This window comes from Rhipicephalus sanguineus, unplaced genomic scaffold (genome assembly GCF_013339695.2).
Source record: "Rhipicephalus sanguineus isolate Rsan-2018 unplaced genomic scaffold, BIME_Rsan_1.4 Seq736, whole genome shotgun sequence".
Classification (NCBI taxonomy): Eukaryota; Metazoa; Arthropoda; class Arachnida; order Ixodida; family Ixodidae; genus Rhipicephalus; species Rhipicephalus sanguineus.
In genome coordinates this window covers 6,528-25,457 of record NW_023615874.1, presented here as the reverse complement: position 1 = coordinate 25,457, position 18,930 = coordinate 6,528, and the positions used below count along the sequence as shown (strand labels likewise).

The 18,930-nt window shown below is 50.2% G+C and overlaps 1 non-coding gene across 1 annotated transcript; it reads right to left on the bottom strand.

The window, feature by feature from the left end:
- Positions 1-11,694: 11,694 nt before the first annotated feature.
- Trnaa-cgc (transfer RNA alanine (anticodon CGC)) lies at positions 11,695-11,768 on the bottom strand. The gene has a single exon. It is a non-coding gene; the product is annotated as a tRNA-Ala (tRNA).
- Positions 11,769-18,930: the final 7,162 nt, after the last annotated feature.

Below are 18,930 nucleotides of genomic sequence, written 5' to 3'. Positions count from 1 at the left end.
TTGGCACCTGTTGCGCCACATGCTAGACCCCACGCAATCTAAAAACCAGACGCGCCTTAGCCTTCGCCGCCTCACTCATAACCATCGGCAGGACACCGATGCCTTCCTTACGCAGGTAAAATGCATCTATACTACACCTGGTCTTCCTAGCAAACACCCCGAGTACACAGGTTCACCCCAACCCCAGCTTGATGCCCTTATTACAGAATCAGAATTTCGCGCAGCCCTACTGAAATTACGCAATACAACACCCGGTGAAGGCCAAATTACCAATGCTGCCATCCGCAATCTTGATGATGCTTCCATATCTGATCTAGTGAACTACTTTAACGAATGTTGGGAAGCTGGTACCCTCCCTGCCTCCTGGAAGCACGCCAAAATAATATTTATCCCCAAACCTCACAAACCCATCACCATCGATAATATTCGCCCCATTTCATTGACATCCTGTCTTGCCAAGGTCTTCGAGCACATAATTCTTGCTCGCCTGACGACGTACATGGAAGACAATCACCTTTTCCCCCACAGTATGATTGGATTTCGTGCGCATCTTTCTGCGCAGGATGCCCTGCTCCAAATTACGCACGACGTGCTGGACGATACCATGCCCCACCTCACTAAAGATATCCTGGCGGTAGACCTCACTAAGGCATTTGACAGAATTCGACACGATGCCATCTTAAGGCAACTGCAGGCACTGCAGGTAGGCCCCAAAACTTATAACTACGTTCGTGCCTTTCTCTCTGGGCGCACTGCCTCCTTGCACATTGACAACTTGAGCACGACCCCTTATACGCTCGGCGAGGTCGGAACTCCTCAAGGCGCGGTCCTCTCCCCCTTTCTCTTTAATATTGCTCTTATCCCCTTAGCCCACAAACTTGATCTCATCCCACTCCTAAAGCATACTCTGTACGCCGATGATATTACCACATGGACTACTCATGGCTCTGACGGGGAAATAGAGGAAACTCTTCAATTAGCAGCCGACACCATCTCAGCTCACGCGTCATCTATTGGGCTCGAATGCTCCCCGTCTGAATCCGCGCTCCTTCTCATGAGACCTAAATCAGCCGCTAACTCACCCATCGAAATCACTTTAGAAGGAACCGCTATCCCCCTCACTCCCACACTGCGCATCCTTGGCCTCTACTTGCAGGATTCCGGACGAAATGACCACACCCTAAAAACACTCAAGGCTTCCACGCAATCCGTGTTGCAGCTTTTACGCCGCGTATCCTCCATGCACAGGGGTTTAGACGAAGCGGACAACATGAAAGTTGTACATGCTTTCACGCTTAGCCGAATTTTATACGCCACCCCATATCTTGAACTGAACCGCACAGAAACTGAACGTGTGAACGCCATGATCCGCCTCGCAACTAAGTAAGCCCTGAACCTCCCTCCCAGCATAAGCACAGCCAAACTCCTTGAACTGGGCATGCATAATACCCTTTTTGAGCTAGTTGAGGCACATCTTCAAGCGCAGTATTTAAGACCTTCCGCGAGCGCCACTGGCCGCCATATTCTCGCTTCCATTCGCATAAACATACCCGCTAATCAGCCAACCTTTATACCCATTCCTCGACACATTCATGCCTCTCTAGTAGTTAAACCCCTGCCCCGCAATGTGCATCCTCAGCATCACATCGCTCGCCGCGTAGCTCGCGCAAATGCCCTTCACCAGAGTTATGGACCAGCTCAGGATGCCATTTGGGTAGACGCTGCTTGTACAGCACAAGAAGCTGTAGCAGTTGCCTACAACCCTACTCTGCCTCCTCCTCTGATTCACCGCCTTCCTTCAGGCTCTACAGCTGAGGAGGCAGAGGAGGCTGCCATCGCCCTAGCGCTTGCCCAATCAGACGCACAGTACATCTTCACTGACTCAAAAACTGCTCTTTACTACTACACCAGGGGCCGGATACACCCGCCTGCCTGGCAGTTGCTGAACACCCCCACGCAAAATTTGCCGCGCATGGTAGAGCTCCAGTGGTTGCCGGCTCATTCAGGGAACCCCGGAAACGAGGCTGCCGATAAATTGGCCCGAGGATTAATATGCCGGGCTCAGGACAGCCTCGATTCGGGCTTCTCGAAGGAGCGGGCGCACACTTTTGCCGAGCTCACGCAAATACCCCGTTTGAACCGTCGGACATACCCTCCCTCAAATCACTCCCTTACCCACTCCCAACAAATCCTATGGAGACGTCTCCAGACCCGCATTTTTCCTTCCCCTCAACTGTTGTCCTACTACTGTGGTACTTCCCCTGAATGCTCCCTGTATGGCGAACCTGACGCCACCCTTTCCCATATTCTTTTCGGCTGCCCTGCTGATCCTCCCCCGCGGGGACAGCCTGCCATCTCCAGCTGGGAGGACTGGGAGGTCTTGCTCTCGTCTCGGGACCCGGCGTTGCAACTTGCTGCGGTGACTCGGGCTGCCGATGTCATCGCGGTGAGAGGCATGACCGTGTAGACGTGGCGTGGGGCCGCGCAGTGGTCGAGGGACTCGGGAGGTCCAAACACACTTGCAAATAAAGTTTTTCTCCCTCTCTCTCAACTCTTTCGGAATCTAGAGGACAAATACATCAATACCTCTGTGAGCGCTGACCACGTCCCCGATTACAGCGGACTCGCAAACTCGGAAATGGACCGAGACTTCACGGCTGCGGAAATTAGAGCGGCAATTGATATGATGCGTCGTGGAACGGCTCCAGGTCCAGATCAAATTACTACCACCCTTATGGCCAACTTAAGTGACGACATGCTCAATATTTTTACTGATCTGATTAATAAGTATTGGGTAGATGGTATCCTTCCTCAGGAATGGAAATCGGCCGAGATTACCTTTATTCCCAAACCCGGAAAGCCAATCAATATTGACAACCTTCGTCCCATTTCCTTGACCTCTTGTGCAGGCAAGGTAATGGAGAAGGCACTCCACATTAAGCTCACTGCATACATGGAAGCTGATGACCTCTTCCCGAATACAATGTTTGGCTTTCGATCGCATTTATCGGCACAAGATGTTCTATTTCAACTAAAGCACGACATAATTGATTGCCCCAGTGAAGCAACGCAACAGGAGCGTGCCATTCTGGCCATTGACTTTGATAGTATCCTTTGATATATACGGCACTCGGCTATCCTGAAAGCCTTTGATAATATCCAGCACTCGGCTATCCTGACCAACCTGGCTAGAATAGGCAGCGGTGAACGTACATACAATTACGTGCGCAACTTCCTGCACAACCGTCACCTGATCATACGAGTAGGCGACGCTAAATCAGCCCCCATTACAATGGGAGACCCTGGAACACCGCAAGGGGCAGTAATATCGCCACTGTTATTTAATATAGCATTACTGGATCTTCCTAGGGCACTCAACGAGATACTCGGAATCAAGCACGCAATATACGCTGATGATGTTACTATATGGACCAACACTGGCAGCGGGGGAGAAATGGAAGACGCGCTTCAACGGGCTGCGGATACTGTGGAACGCGTCGGTCGGACATGTGGACTTCGATGCTCCCCCACTAAATCAGAATTACTGGCATTTAGGCAACGTGGTAACCACATTCCTTTGAATGTACAACTTGCTCAATCCCCGGTCAAGGAAGTAGAAACCATCCGCGTCCTCGGAGCACACATTAAAATCAGGGCAACAGCAAGGCAGCAATTCAAAGACTCCCTACTACTTGTACCAATATCTCCCGAATGATATCTAGAATTGCCAATCGACACCGTGGCATGAAGGAAGCGGACATACTGCGTTTTGTACAGGCCTTTGTGATCAGTCATGTCACTTATAGCTCCCTGTACCTGCGCATCCTGAAAAAAGATGAACTCAACTTAGACGGCCTCCTACGAACGTCATATCGGAAAGCTCTTAATCTACCACCATGGGCCATGAATGACCGACTGCTTGCGATGGGCATCTATAATACAGCCTCAGAGCTCTTCGAAGCACATCGCACTAACCAAGTTATACGACTCGCTCGTACGAAAGCGGGTCGCGCCACGCTAGACGCCGTCGGCATCAATCCACCAGTTCAGGTCGCCCATAAACTGTCATTACCACCAGAATGGCAGAAGGAAGTTCGTATTAGCCCTTTGCCACGTAATATGCACCCCGTCCACCACGAAAACAGGCGAGCTGCCAGAGCCAAAATATACAACAAATATTCGGATTGTGAAGATGCCTTCTTTGTAGATGCCGCCGGACCCCTGCACAACCTACACCACGGCAGCCGTGGTAAACAAGGGACAGGTCGTGGACTGCGTCTCGGCTACCGGAATCGACATTACAGCCATGGAAGAAGCCGGTATAGCCTTAGCCATGCGTAATACAAAAGCCACCTTTGTCCTCACGGATTCCCAGGCGGCGTATCGTAATTTCGCAAGAGGTCAATTCGGTCGCTTAGCGCACTCAATACTGCAGCAGGCTGCGACCACTCGTCAAGAGGGTCAGTAGATACAGCTGTTATGGGTACCAGGGCACGCAGGAGTTCGAGGCAATGAGCTTGCTCACGCGTCCGCCCGCGAACTCTTACACCGGACCTCCGCTGCTTCCTCCACAATGCAACTTCTCGCTGACCAGGACGACCCCCAGCCCCTCCTTTCCTATACCAATATCCTGCAACACATTAGGCTGAGTAGACGCACTCTACCCCCGCCTGATCCTAAATTAGATAAGGCAACGCAGGTCGCGTGGAGACGGTTACAATCATTATCTTTTCCAAATCCTTATATATTGTCCAAAATAGATCCCTCGGCGTACAATCCGCAGTGTAAATTTTGTCCCCAGACGGCCACCTTATTTCACATGGTCTGGGAGTACCAAGAGAATCCTAATATAACGGCCAAACATAATCCTACATTAGTCGAGTGAAAGGCGACCCTGTCCAGCTCTGACCCAGGGCAGCAACAAGCACTGGTCGACCGAGCCCGGACGGCAGCAAGAGCCAATGGTCTTCCGGACTAGGAGGTCCAACCACTAGAGACTCCACTTGTTTGCCAATAAATGTTTTATTCTCTCTCTCTCACTGAACTTCCTGTGGGCAGCGAACGTCGTCTGCCTGTGTTACAAAGTGCTCCGTATTGACGTGAGCTGAGTGACAGTGTTTACCTCGAGATTTCTTTTTTTGGACAAAATGAATCGCCCTAGCCGTGTTGTGTACCACATATCTAGCAATTGGTGACTTGTAAAGCTGCGACATCGTGCAATGTTTGTGAAGCATCTGGCGAGCGGAATCCATTCAGCTCGTCGCTGCAATGAGCGTCGCGCTCTCTCTATCCGTTCAACGCCACGATCCACGTGTCTGCGGCTGTAACTTCACCGCTGAAAACATAACCACATTGCCCGAGTTTACGCTTATCGGTAGGGCTCCGTGTTTTCGGTTTTATCCGAAATGATCTGATAAACATTCGCCGTTAAAATTTTTGACAATTCGGATTTATCCGAAAACTCCAATTTCAAGGGCCAATATAATGTGGACCAACACCAACTCGCCCAACCGGTTCCGTTATTTATAGAAAGGGCAAGTTCTAAGCGCTCATTGCAACATCTTCTGGTTTCACCGAATGAAAGTTTACCGCGCGTAGCTTTATTAGGCGACGTAGCTGTATTGTGCTCCGACTCAGATTCCTACATGCAGAAGCTTCACAAGGATTTGCAACTCTCCGGCCCCGAATTCAAGGCGCTTCACTTCAAAGATGCGTGCCACCTACTCAACAACGCTCTGAAGGAATGGAATCAGGACGAGCTCGTTTAGCGTGGTTCAAGATTTTGTTGTGCACTTTCCTGCCCTCTTGAAGTCGTCGCGGGAGCTGCGCCGTAGTTTGGTCTTGTGTGCTTGGCCATGGGCATGTCCTTGAAGTCTATGAAAACCTTATGTTCGTCGAGGTGGTTCTATTTTTATGAAGCTCTAGAAGATATTTAGGACTACTGGCGGTTGCCACGTTGTCTTTCTTGGGAAACGACGATGCCAAGGGAACGAAGTGTGAGAAGCTCAAGAGTCTTATTTCATCGCCTGAAGCTGTACACTACTTGCTCGTTAAGATCAGGTTTCTGAAGACCAATTCGTGTGCCGTGCTCTCAGTCATTAAGGAACTTGAGGCAGAGAGTACTCTGGCACACCAAGTCTATGCCATACTGGAGTTCGTTTGCACGCACTCATCACTCAGTGGCGTGATCCATCCGAGGTCTTCGCATCAGATGTCACAAGTGTGTTCGACCTCCTTGACCAGAATGACCGCTTAACGACTGTCGCAGACATTCACGATACTACGCTGCTGTCGCCGAAACGTGGAGACAGACATCTGAGAAGAACCTGTGCGATCAGCTCCAGTACAGCAAAGACTCGTTTTGGTACGTGTCTTAAAATTGTGAATCCAAATGCGAAGCATGAGTTGCCCTGCGCGTTCCAAACCTATGCGACTATACAGTTAGCTCTTCTTGAAAGTGACGACATGAGCCAGCTCCTGGGTGTTTTTGCGAACTATCAGTGCTATGAAATATGTACCATTGATAAACCCCTGTCGTGTTGGAGACTTCACAATGTCGAGTGCCCAGTGCTTTCTCGCTGCGCGCTGCGTCTTCTGGCGCTTCCTTTTCTAGCGTTAACGTTCAAAGGTCACTTTAGGGCCGTCAATCGAAAGGAGCGTCCTTAGATCACTGACAGCAACCTCGCAAAGTATACTTGCATGTTTTACAATAAGCTTTAAGCTAAGGTTCTTATACGCACAAATACAGGTATTTGTGTTCAAGTGTTTCGCTTGTTCATATATGTTATAGTGCATTCAAACCTTCTAGAAAAAATAAAATGTGCTTCGTGTGTTTTAGTATTGAGATATGATCTAAAATTTTCGGGTCTTGAAAATAATGCAAAACTTCAAATTTCGGAGAATTGGGAATTTACGAGAAATAAACTCTGATAAACGCCGAACTTCCGCCAAAAATATAAGTGTGCGTTGCACTCGAGTGTGCGTTGTTCGCGACGCCTGCAATGCACAGAGTGGTGTGCGTTGCACTCGAGCGCTGTCGGCGTTTCGCTTGGTTCGCGACGCCTGCAATGTACAGAGTGGTGCGCCCAGCACTCGAGCGCTGTCGGCGTTTCGATTGGTTCGCGACGCCTGCAATGCACAGAGTAGTGTGCGTTGCACTCGAGCGCTGTCGGCGTTTCGCTTGGTTCGCGACGCCTGCAATGTACAGAGTGGTGCGCCCAGCACTCGAGCGCTGTCGGCGTTTCGATTGGTTCGCGACGCCTGCAATGCACAGAGTAGTGTGCGTTGCACTCGAGCGCTGTCGGCGTTTCGCTTGGTTCGCGACGCCTGCAATGTACAGAGTGGTGCGCCCAGCACTCGAGCGCTGTCGGCGTTTCGATTGGATCGCGACGCCTGCAATGCACAGAGTGGTGTGCGTTGCACTCGAGCGCTGTCGGCGTTTCGCTTGGTTCGCGACGCCTGCAATGTACAGAGTGGTGCGCCCAGCACTCGAGAGTGGTGCGCCCAGCACTCGAGCGCTGTCGGCGTTTCGATTCGTTCGCGACGCCTGCAATGCACAGAGTAGTGTGCGTTGCACTCGAGCGCTGTCGGCGTTTCGCTTGGTTCGCGACGCCTGCAATGTACAGAGTGGTGCGCCCAGCACTCGAGCGCTGTCGGCGTTTCGATTGGTTCGCGACGCCTGCAATGCACAGAGTAGTGTGCGTTGCACTCGAGCGCTGTCGGCGTTTCGCTTGGTTCGCGACGCCTGCAATGTACAGAGTGGTGCGCCCAGCACTCAAGCGCTGTCGGCGTTTCGATTGGTTCGCGACGCCTGCAATGCACAGAGTGGTGTGCGTTGCACTCGAGCGCTGTCGGTGTTTCGCTTGATTCGCGACGCCTGCAATGTACAGAGTGGTGCGCCAGCACTCGAGCGCTGTCGGCGTTTCGATTGGTTCGCGACGCCTGCAATGCACAGAGTAGTGTGCGTTGCACTGGAGCGCTGTAGGCGTTTCGCTTGGTTCGCGACGCCTGCAATGTACAGAGTGGTGCGCCCAGCACTCGAGCGCTGTCGGCGTTTCGATTGGTTCGCGACGCCTGCAATGCACAGAGTAGTGTGCGTTGCACTCGAGCGCTGTCGGCGTTTCGCTTGGTTCGCGACGCCTGCAATGTACAGAGTGGTGCGCCCAGCACTCGAGCGCTGTCGGCGTTTCGATTGGTTCGCGAACGCCTGCAATGCACAGAGTGGTGTGCGTTGCACTCGAGCGCTGTCGGCGTTTCGCTTGGTTCGCGACGCCTGCAATGTACAGAGTGGTGCGCCCAGCACTCTAGCGCTGTCGGCGTTTCGATTGGTTCGCGACGCCTGCAATGCACAGAGTAGTGTGCGTTGCACTCGAGCGCTGTCGGCGTTTCGCTTGGTTCGCGACGCCTGCAATGTACAGAGTGGTGCGCCCAGCACTGGAGCGCTGTCGGCGTTTCGATTGGTTCGCGACGCCTGCAATGCACAGAGTAGTGTGCGTTGCACTCGAGCGCTGTCGGCGTTTCGCTTGGTTCGCGACGCCTGCAATGTACAGAGTGGTGCGCCCAGCACTCGAGCGCTGTCGGCGTTTCGATTGGTTCGCGACGCCTGTAATGCACAGAGTAGTGTGCGTTGCACTCGAGCGCTGTCGGCGTTTCGATTGGTTCGCGACGCCTGCAATGCACAGAGTAGTGTGCCATGCACTCGAGCGCTGTCGGCGTTTCGCTTGGTTCGCGACGCCTGCAATGTACAGAGTGGTGCGCCCAGCACTCTAGCGCTGTCGGCGTTTCGATTGGTTCGCGACGCCTGCAATGCACAGATTGGTGTGCGTTGCACTCGAGCGCTGTCGGCGTTTCGCTTGGTTCGCGACGCCTGCAATGTACAGAGTGGTGCGCCCAGCACTCTAGCGCTGTCGGCGTTTCGATTGGTTCGCGACGCCTGCAATGCACAGAGTAGTGTGCGTTGCACTCGAGCGCTGTCGGCGTTTCGCTTGGTTCGCGACGCCTGCAATGTACAGAGTGGTGCGCCCAGCACTCGAGCGCTGTCGGCGTTTCGATTGGTTCGCGACGCCTGCAATGCACAGAGTAGTGTGCGTTGCACTCGAGCGCTGTCGGCGTTTCGCTTAGTTCGCGACGCCTGCAATGTACAGAGTGGTGCGCCCAGCACTCGAGCGCTGTCGGCGTTTCGATTGGTTCGCGACGCCCGTAATGCACAGAGTAGTGTGCGCAGCACTCGAGCACTGTCGGCGTTTCGATTGGTTCGCGACGCCTGCAATGCACAGAGCGGTTTGCGTAACACTCGAGCGCTACCGATTTCTGTGGCAACATGTAACGTATGCTACATTGCTACAACTGCATATAGCCAAAACTTCAAATACAGTTGGCGTTGCCCCAACATGAAGCTGCGCTCAGAATTCGCATTAGGCTGCATCGTAATCGTCAGTGAATTTTCGATGGCGAGAGAGAACATTCATTTGGAAGCAGCTAGCGACAGAGGAAGTGGACGTACCTGTTGTACTCGTAGGTACTTCTTGGTTACCCGTTGTGTTAACTGTAATTGGCTCAACTTCTTCCTGATTTGTTGTGTTTATTGCGGCACCACTGTAAAAATATGTACATAGGTATTGTTACACATGTGCTGGCGATATAAGCATCCATGCTCAATGAAATATTCATCGTAGGTACTAAAATAGCATCTAAGTATACTATACGTCTGTAAAAAAAGCTCTGTCGTAATTGTTCGCTTTTTACGGTGGGTCAGTGGGACCTATTGAATTATTTTTAATCCATTGGCTCCGGATTATTTCATTACGTTCTTCAAATGACCTAAGTCGGGGTACTCAGCCTGACAGCCTAACAAACGCAAATTTTGTTGCTCGAATATATGTGCATCTTAGCACAGTGCACACACACACGAACACTGTGCGCTGTGCTAAGATGAAGATTTACCGATTTGCCGAAATAGCCACCTTAATCGAATATATGTTCTTGAAGGAATACAACTTAGTGACTTAAACAGTCAAAAACCGGCGTTGGGCGGTCAATCTTCGAATCATGAAGCCCGAGGTTCTGTTACTCCATAAAAGTCTTTGCTATAATACACACCATTGCACGTTCATAACTTTTCTCCAGCTGGCTGAATTATTTTCCGTAATTCTACATTCATAATAATGAAAATATGCCGGGCTGCATCTGGCACTTGCCAACAATCGCTGCCTCCAAGCGTGTGCTCGTACTTGGCAGTTGACAGATGATCGAGGAAGTCTGGTCGACGAAGAAAATGTCCATAACAGCAGGCGATTACGTGCACGTGAAGTGTCGGTCAGAGTCCCAATCTTGTACCTCTCGTAATTTGTAACTATGCGCGCGCCAAGTATTGAATCGCATAAACTGAATGCCGGGGCAAAATACGGTACTTATTCCTTTTCTTGGTTGCGTTACATTGTTTCTCTATTGAACAGCCTTCTAGCATCGACAACTCGCAATGAAGGCCTGAGTGGTGACGCGACAGGCAGTGAAATGGTGTCACTTGTAGGCTCTGTTTGTGTTAGGAGAGTTTCCTCACGTCGTAGCTATGGTGTATACCTTTTTCTAATATTTCGAGCATCTGGGAATCTCAAATTTACCCGCTGTACAATGAACTAGTTAATTAGAGCACGTCTCTGAAAAGAGTGGCCCTTTTTAAAGCTTGCCATGACTTACAGTTGCGGTCCAGTTCAGCAGTAGAAAGTCTATTCCACTGATAATGCTAACGGGTAATGAAAACGCCTATGTTAGGCTTTCAAAACATTGATGCGCTTCATTATCGTACTGTGCTATTTATATGTCATTTATTTGAGATTGTATTTGTGGACGAGACACGAATATTTTATTTTGTTTCGCATTAAGCTTACGTGTGTTTCAGAAGCACTATGCTTACCTGTGTTTGAGAAGAGCAGAGTAGACAACGACGAAAGCGTAAAACATAAGGAAACATCCCTTAGCACGTCGATGTTCAGACCACCTTTTGTGGAGCCAGGCACAATAGCCGAGCCGAAGGAAATATGTGCGTGCCATTCGGAAGCAAAGGAGCCGCGTATTGCTGCGCTCTGTTCCACTCATTTACGAAGCCCCTGCATGCTAGTGGCCTGGCGGCGGCTGTGAGCACCAATGTAGCAGTTTCGCTACTATGGAGATCTTAGGGCGGCGCACTTGCTGGGAGGCACCCGTTGCCCAAATCGACTTAGCAACTAAACATAGGTTTTTGTAAAGAAAAAAACATAACTCCGAGTGTGAGGAAAACGATCGAATGCTAGTGTTTGCCCAGTTTATACCGTAATTTCGCCCTCATCACATTGTTGACTTACTTGACGGAAGCACCCACGCTCTGTATCTTATCGATTCGGCGCAGGTCAGTCGCTTAAGTGCCAATGCTGATGAAAAGTTTGCATGACACCGTCCAGTTTCAGTTTTCCAGCAATGCCACTTCTCATGGATATCTCTCTCTCTGTACCTAAAAATTGGAATCGAAAGCGAGTTTTTGTGACGCTCATTGTTTCTGAGTCCGGCCCGTAGGCAGGGGGGAAGGGGGGCTAGGACCCCCCGCCTCACCCCCCGAAATTTTGACTGAATGGGCAATACTGCCAGGGAAAGTATAAGGGATGTTATTTGTAGTAATTAGGACATAAATATGAAGAAAGTAAAGTGGACGAAAAGATAACTTGCCGCCGGCAGGGACCGAACCTGCGACCTTCGAATAGCGCGTTCCCGATGCTCTACCACTGAGCTACGGCGGCGGTCATCCCCCCGTCCACGTTATGGGGTATATATGTGCATTTTAAACCTAGGAGTGTTAGTCAGCGCCGATCGCAGCCATGGCGGCGAGTGTGGAACACTCTTTTTCCGCCTGTTGGCGTCACGTGACACGTGATCTTTTTACGAGCTGGCAGCTGACCAATAATCCCACGCATACTACCTGAAGGCATCAAGTCTGCCAGAAGGAGGCCCTCGCTATGAATGAAGGAAAGAAGATAACTTTTAAGGGCTTGTTTTCCTTTGTTAGACACATATTAATGAGAACTAAGAGATAATATGCTAAGGAAACTATAGGGGATGTTATTTATAGTAATTAGGATATAAATGTGAAGAAAATAAAGTGGACGAAAAGATAACTTGTCGTCGGCAGGGACCGAACCTGCGACCTTCGAATAGCGCGTCCGATGCTCTACCACTGAGCTACGGCGGGCAGCAAGTTATCTTTTCGTCCACTTTACTTTCTTCACATTTATATCCTAATTACTACAAATAACATCCCCTATACTTTCCTTGGCAGTACCGTCTGTTATTTCTCATTAATAGTGTGTCTCAAAGGAAAACGAGCCCTTAAAAGTTACCTTCTTTCCTTGATTGGTTGGGTGTTTTACCGAAAATAAATAATGAAAACAGGTGTTTTCTAAAATAGTCAATGCCTTCAGCAAGTGAGCCCCCCCCCCCCCCGGGCCTGTTCTGAGTACTTGGATTTAGAAAGAGGGTCGAACTATTTCCTGCTTCTGCCAATAGGGGCTCTCTAGATTCTTCAAATCTATATTACCCCATATTTCTTCAGGATCTCTTGTATCTGTGTTTTGGCGTTTGGAAAGAGTACTTTTTTTTTACCTCAAGGCCCTTCAGGTAAGCCGCAAGAGTGTATCATTGAACCCAAATAACGTGGTCAATGTGTTCTTCTTCAGCGGCAATGCAAATCATTGCCCAAAGTTACAGCCCTGGCAGCTGATTCAGACTCGATGTTCGCGCAAGCGCAGTCGATCTCTTCTTCCAGATCATCTATATTCCTCGGCTCTGGCGGATAGATTCGCTGCTTAACCAAGCCCTAAAGCGCAGACCTTGGAACTCAAGCACAGCCTTAGAGCACAAAGCACCCACTAACCCGGAGATCTCGTCGGCCAAACCAAAGCTCCTCCGCCAGCGATCCGTCTCGCTGGAAAGATTGTTCCGATCATCTTCTATCATGAGGATTCGAGCCGGCGGGCTCGAATCAGGGTCCTGCACTCAGCCGAGTTGTATGTTGTGAACAAATTTATCTGCAAGCACGCCGAAGAATGATCAAAGCCACTTCATCCCTGTGAGATTGTTCTCATAGAAGTGTGGCCCAGGGTTATTGTGGCCAAGAATGCCACACCATACACAAAGTATCTTGGTGACTGTGCCGGCAAAACCAATAGTGGTTCTCCTCAGATAAATATTGGATATTGTGGACGCGTACTGATGTTTTCTCTCTTGACAAATTTTACTTTATAACACCCAAGAAGTTTTTCGAATAAAATGCTTTTCCTATGCCATATTTATTGACAATGCAAATACAAAATACGATGCTCCTTCGAAATAATCAGGATTGATATGCTGGAGCAGGAAAGCGTGTTAGGGAATAAACTCATACATATCGAGCGCGTTCCACAGAAAAGATGCACTACTATGGTCAGGGGCGTAGCCAGGTGGGGGGGGGGGGGGGTGGTTTGGGGGTTCAAACTCTCCCCGAAATTTTTCGGTTTTGCTCGCGTATATATACACGCGCGCATACAAACGCACGCACGAACATACATAACGTATGGTTAAACCCCCCCCCCCCCCGAAAAAAATTTCTGGCTATGCCCCTGACTATGGTCTATTTCGCCGTTTACGGTCGTTTCCGTATGGAATGGCTTTCGAAGTCGACGGCACGTCAGTTTTAAAGTAGGTCCCTTTGACGGCACCTGTTCATTGCCACTGCCAGCAGACGCCTCTGCGTATCAGGAAGCGATAATTGAAACCGCTAGGCAGGCGCCTTACGTCGAGGTTGGCGAGACAAGTGCGGCTATGCTAGTAATAATGCATTCTTGCCATTTCCGCTTATACAAACGCCATGTCGACCATGACCGCCAGAGAGCATGTCGATACTTATGAGCAAGGCAGGTGAATTTATTAGCTTTGAACTAACTTCGTTAGCTATTGCAGTATGGTGCGTGTGCGGCCTTTTACCTTAGCGCTTGTAAATAGCTCGGATAAAAGGCGCTCGCGCCTTTTCTCCTCCATATAATTTTCCGCACCAGGTGTTAAAGCGGCGCACGTCTCCCGTATTGCGTAAGTGACGTATCAGTGGGATCGATCGGGAGCTGCGAAAACCGGCGCCCGGCTTCGAAATGAGGAAATCAGGAAGCGCGAAGATACTTCAGTTAGTGTCATACTTTAGAGTGACAGCTGGGATTGGTCAGCAAGTAGTGCTTCGCGGAGTTGCATCCGTACTTAAATTAAAAAGAAACACAGAAAAGGTTGCGGGGTTTTGCATGCCATAAACACCGTTATACCTGTAATTATGAGGTACGCCGTGTAGTAAGCGACTTCGGATTAGGTTTGGCTTCCCGGGGTTCGATAACGCGCACCGAAATCTAAGTAGGCGGGATGTGTTTGCATTTAGCCCCCATGCGATCGTCGCGGCTGGCAATCGAGCCCTTTTCCTCATAGGTGTGTACAGGGTTCCCCATCACGGGGGGGGAGGGGAGGCGGGGGGGGTGCAAACTTTCATCGCAGCCCCCCGCCCCCTTTGCTCGTGTCCAAAGGACAACATGCTTCACAATAATGAAAGAAGCGACAACATGGTTGTATCAATGACCTCCCTTTGGTCCTAGCCTTTCCTGAAGTATACAGATGGATAGTAAACAACCTCTTGGAATGCAATATCAAGGACCTTCGACTGCCACTATCGTCAAAAACCTTCGTGACCACAACTGAGTAAACGTATGGGGCAGACTGCGCCCCATCCTAGCTGATAAGTCCCCCCCCCTCCCCGCTGCCCCCCTTGGTCGCACGGCTATGCTTACTCTCGAGCGTAGCAACGTGACACCTTAAGCCTGTTTCACATGCAGCGATTTTGCTCCAAGAGCGGAGCGGCTGCCGTCGCGGAAGCCCAAAAACAGGTTTTAAGGGCGACCAAAGGACGCTGCGATCTTGTTCGCTCGATTTGGAAAAATTCGCTCGCGGCAGCGCGTCTAGAGCGTCTGCCCAAGGTCAACCAATGGGGGAGCAGTGACGTGGGGGGCACGTGACTGTAGGGACGGAGACGAGAGCAGCCGCGCGCGCCGGGAGGAACTCGCTCCGACTCGGTTTCCTAGCAGACGACATTTGCTGTAACGAGCTGGCAGTGTAGAAAACGCCGTTCTTTTCCTTTTGTTGTTCTTTACTGCGCTTCCATCAAAGCAGACAAATCGTTTGCACGTGCCATTTTGTTCTTTTGTATTTTTATCTAATCGTGACACCAACATAGGTCCGGACAGGGGGAACCTACGACACTCCGCACTTGTTCGCAGCAGATGTTTCAGTTTTTTTTTACTACTCTGGTGCAGCACGTTCGAATAGTTTACTGATTTCGTTTTCTTTTTTTTTTTTAGTGGTCACGTACCCCGAAGACGACAAATGCCGCCGCCTCTTTACTGCAGAATGTCAATAGGCAAAAAAAAAAAAAAAGAGACGAGCTCCTTCACAAACCCACAATGTCGTCGACTGGGCCGCTTGCATCCGGTTGCCGGCCCATACGGCGCACCAACGCCTTGCGGCATTAGAGAGCAAAAGCCACCGAAAGCCCAGTGAAAGTTCAGAACCCCAAAAACAAATTCTTTCTTTTGCTTTTCCATGGCCAAGTGTATGGGCGTGCAACATGACTTGCGTGGTAAAAAAAGAAAGCTGGAACAGAAATAAACGTGACTACTGAAGTTGTTTAATTGCACTCTGATACACTGCACATTTTCATTATTCAAGGTTTAGGCGCGTGAAAATCGATCACCGAAGTAGAAGGCTCGTGAAACTTGCAACCCAAGCGCACCAAAACAAGCAAGCCCGGAGAAAGGAAACCCGCGGATAACGGGCGCTTCCCACAACCATCACTGCGCATCGCAGAGGCGCGCGCCGAGCAAAAGCGGTGCATGTGAAACGAAGCCGCGTCCGAGCGTCCTGCTGCCGCTCGATCGCTGCGGGCCCCGCCGCTCGGTCGCTCGCATGTGAAACAGGCTTTAGCCGCTAAGCTACTATGGCGGGTATACATATACCTGGCCTACAGCTGTGGAATTCGGTTCGGTTGGACGTGCTGTAAATCTTTGTAAATTTTTTGTCACGAAGAATGATGACAAAGCCGCACTAAAAAGAAAAAAAAAAGGATAGTAATCGGGAGCACACCCGTGGTAGCTCACTCGTAGGCAATGTAGGTGCGTGAAGCAGGGGTAGCTGTTCCGTTTAAACAATGGAGTCAAGAAATAATGAACCCAATGGAAGCGTGGCGGAAAATATTGTTTGTTCTTATTGAAATGTCAGAATTATAACGCGAAGCGAGATGAAAGTGGTGAATTTTCATTTCGACTACTTGCTTTCGAGGTCCGAAACATTAGAGAGAAGAGTGGGATTGCAAAGATGCGGGGGCATAAGAACCACATAAATAAGCGTATTACAAGCCGCTAATAAAGAAAAGAATATTACATAAAATAATCCGCAATCATTAAGACATTAAGATCGGTCATGACGGCGATGGAGGCTAGAAGGTGGTCCTAGTCCGCGCTTGTTTTTGGGATACTCAACTTTATGTTGAGTATTTCGTGTTTCCACGTTTTGAATAAATTGATCTGCCCAGGAACGGGAGCCGAATCAACAGTATTTTTTCGTGAGGTGTGTAGTGTGGTCATGAAGCATGTATGCTGCCATATCCACCGTCACGTCGGTGAGTGGCTCTCGTTACAACTCCCAAGGTGAGATCTCAACAACAACAATATTATTCGCTGGGGTTTAACGCACCAAAACCACGATACGATTATGAGGCACGCCGCGGCGGGGGACTGCGGATTAATTTCGACAACCATGGGTTCTTTAAGGTGCCCCTAATTATAAGGACACGTCTGTTCTTTGCACTTCGTCACCGTCAAAATGCAGCCGCCGTGGCCGGTAACTGAACCCGTGCCCTGGAGCTTAGCAGCTCGGCGGGTAGGATGAGATCCTAATTGCGCATATGCAGAAAGGCAAAAGAATGCACTCCGCGCGGAAGCAGTCGTCATCGACAGAGGCGTGACCAGGCGTTAATGAAAATCAGGCTTCTTGGTATCTGCCTCATTTTCTTTCACTGATTTACTTGAATCACATTTATACCATATTACATTAGCGTCTTTGACGTCTATGTGGAGTGCTGCAAAAATAAAATAATTTCGAGATGACAGCATCAGCGCGTGGATTGTGCATTCATTAATGCGATTTCGTTACTGTAATGTCAATGAAGCTCAACAAAATGTATTCAGAGAGGTTTTAAAATTAAATCATGGAAACGTGCCGAAATAGCGATACGAATAAAACGTGTATGCCGTAGTGGGGGCGCACGGAATAATTTTGACCACCTGGGATTCTTCAACGTGCTCCCAAGTCTATATATATACACGGGCCGTTTAGCTCTTCTTGAAATGCAGCCGCTGCTGCTTTGTCCCGAGATCACCAGTCATTGAACGATGCTTCTTTCTAAGAGGGTATTCTATCGCACACGCAATGATATTGTCACGTGGTCGTGACGTCGACGAAGACAGCAGTCGGCGTTTGCAGAATGAAACTGTTTATTTGGCCGAACTTGTGGCCGGGAAAATGAGAACTAGAACTACAGCAATACACGCTGTACAATGATAGCGGCGAACAGGGCGTCGTCCGTCGATCAACTGACAAGCGGTCAAGCGCGTCGGCTTTTATACCGGCGCTATCGAACTTTCCAGCGATATCGCTGGTGGTTGCGCAATCTCTAGAATGAGCTCGAGCGTTCGCGTCTTGCGCGCAATCTTAACAAAATCATCTACAACAATCGTGAAGCTTCTCGAAGACTGAGGCGCGGTTTGCGCTGAGCGTTGCCGACAGCCTTTGTGGGCGAATGCAGCAAAAGTGATAAGAAACGTACGTGGCAATGCCCCCCTCTGAAAAAGCATCGTCCCGATGCTTAAAAACAGAACATGGATACATGCAGTACTAAAGAAAACTAAGCACACAAACATTAGAGTCCTCAGGTGAGTTAACGAGCATAGTACGGTTTAAGGCGCACCACATGCACGACCTCTGGTCGAGCTCGGCGCCTCTGAGAGTTCGTGATGCCGTCGGGGACAACCTCGTAGTCGAGTGCGCCGAGACGTCGAAGTACCCTGTACGGTCCGAAGTATCGTCGAAGAAGCTTCTCGCTCAGTCCGCGTCTTCGTATTGGCGTCCAGACCCAGACACGGTCGCCGGGCTGGTACTCCACGAAGCGTCGTCGAAGATTGTAGCGACGGCTGTCGGTGTGCTGCTGGGTCTTGATGCGCAGGCGGGCGAGCTGTCGAGCTTCTTCGGCACGTTGTAAGTAAGCGGCGGCGTCGAGGTTTTCTTCGTCGGTGAGGTTCGGTAGCATGGCGTCGAGTGTCGTCGCCGGGCTCCTTCCGTAGACCAACTTGTACGGCGTCATCTGCGTCGTTTCTTGGACGGCCGTGTTGTAAGCGAAGGTCACGTACGGAAGGACGGCATCCCACGTCTTGTGCTCAACGTCGACGTACATGGCCAGCATGTCGGCGATTGTCTTATTTAGACGCTCGGTGAGGCCATTGGTCTGCGGGTGGTAGGCGGTGGTGCGGCGGTGGCTCGTCTCGCTGTATTTGAAAATCGCCTGAGTTAGGTCCGCAGTAAAGGCGGTACCTCTGTCTGTGATAAGGACCTCTGGGGCGCCATGTCGCAAGACGATGTTCTCCACGAAGAATTTGGCTACCTCGGCGGCGCTGCCTTTGGGCAAGGCCTTTGTCTCGGCGTAGCGGGTGAGGTAGTCAGTTGCTACGACGATCCACTTATTGCCGAAAGTCGACGTCGGGAACGGCCCCAGTAGGTCCATCCCGATTTGCTGGAACGGCCGGTGAGGTGGTTCGATTGGCTGCAGAAGTCCCGCTGGCCTAGTCG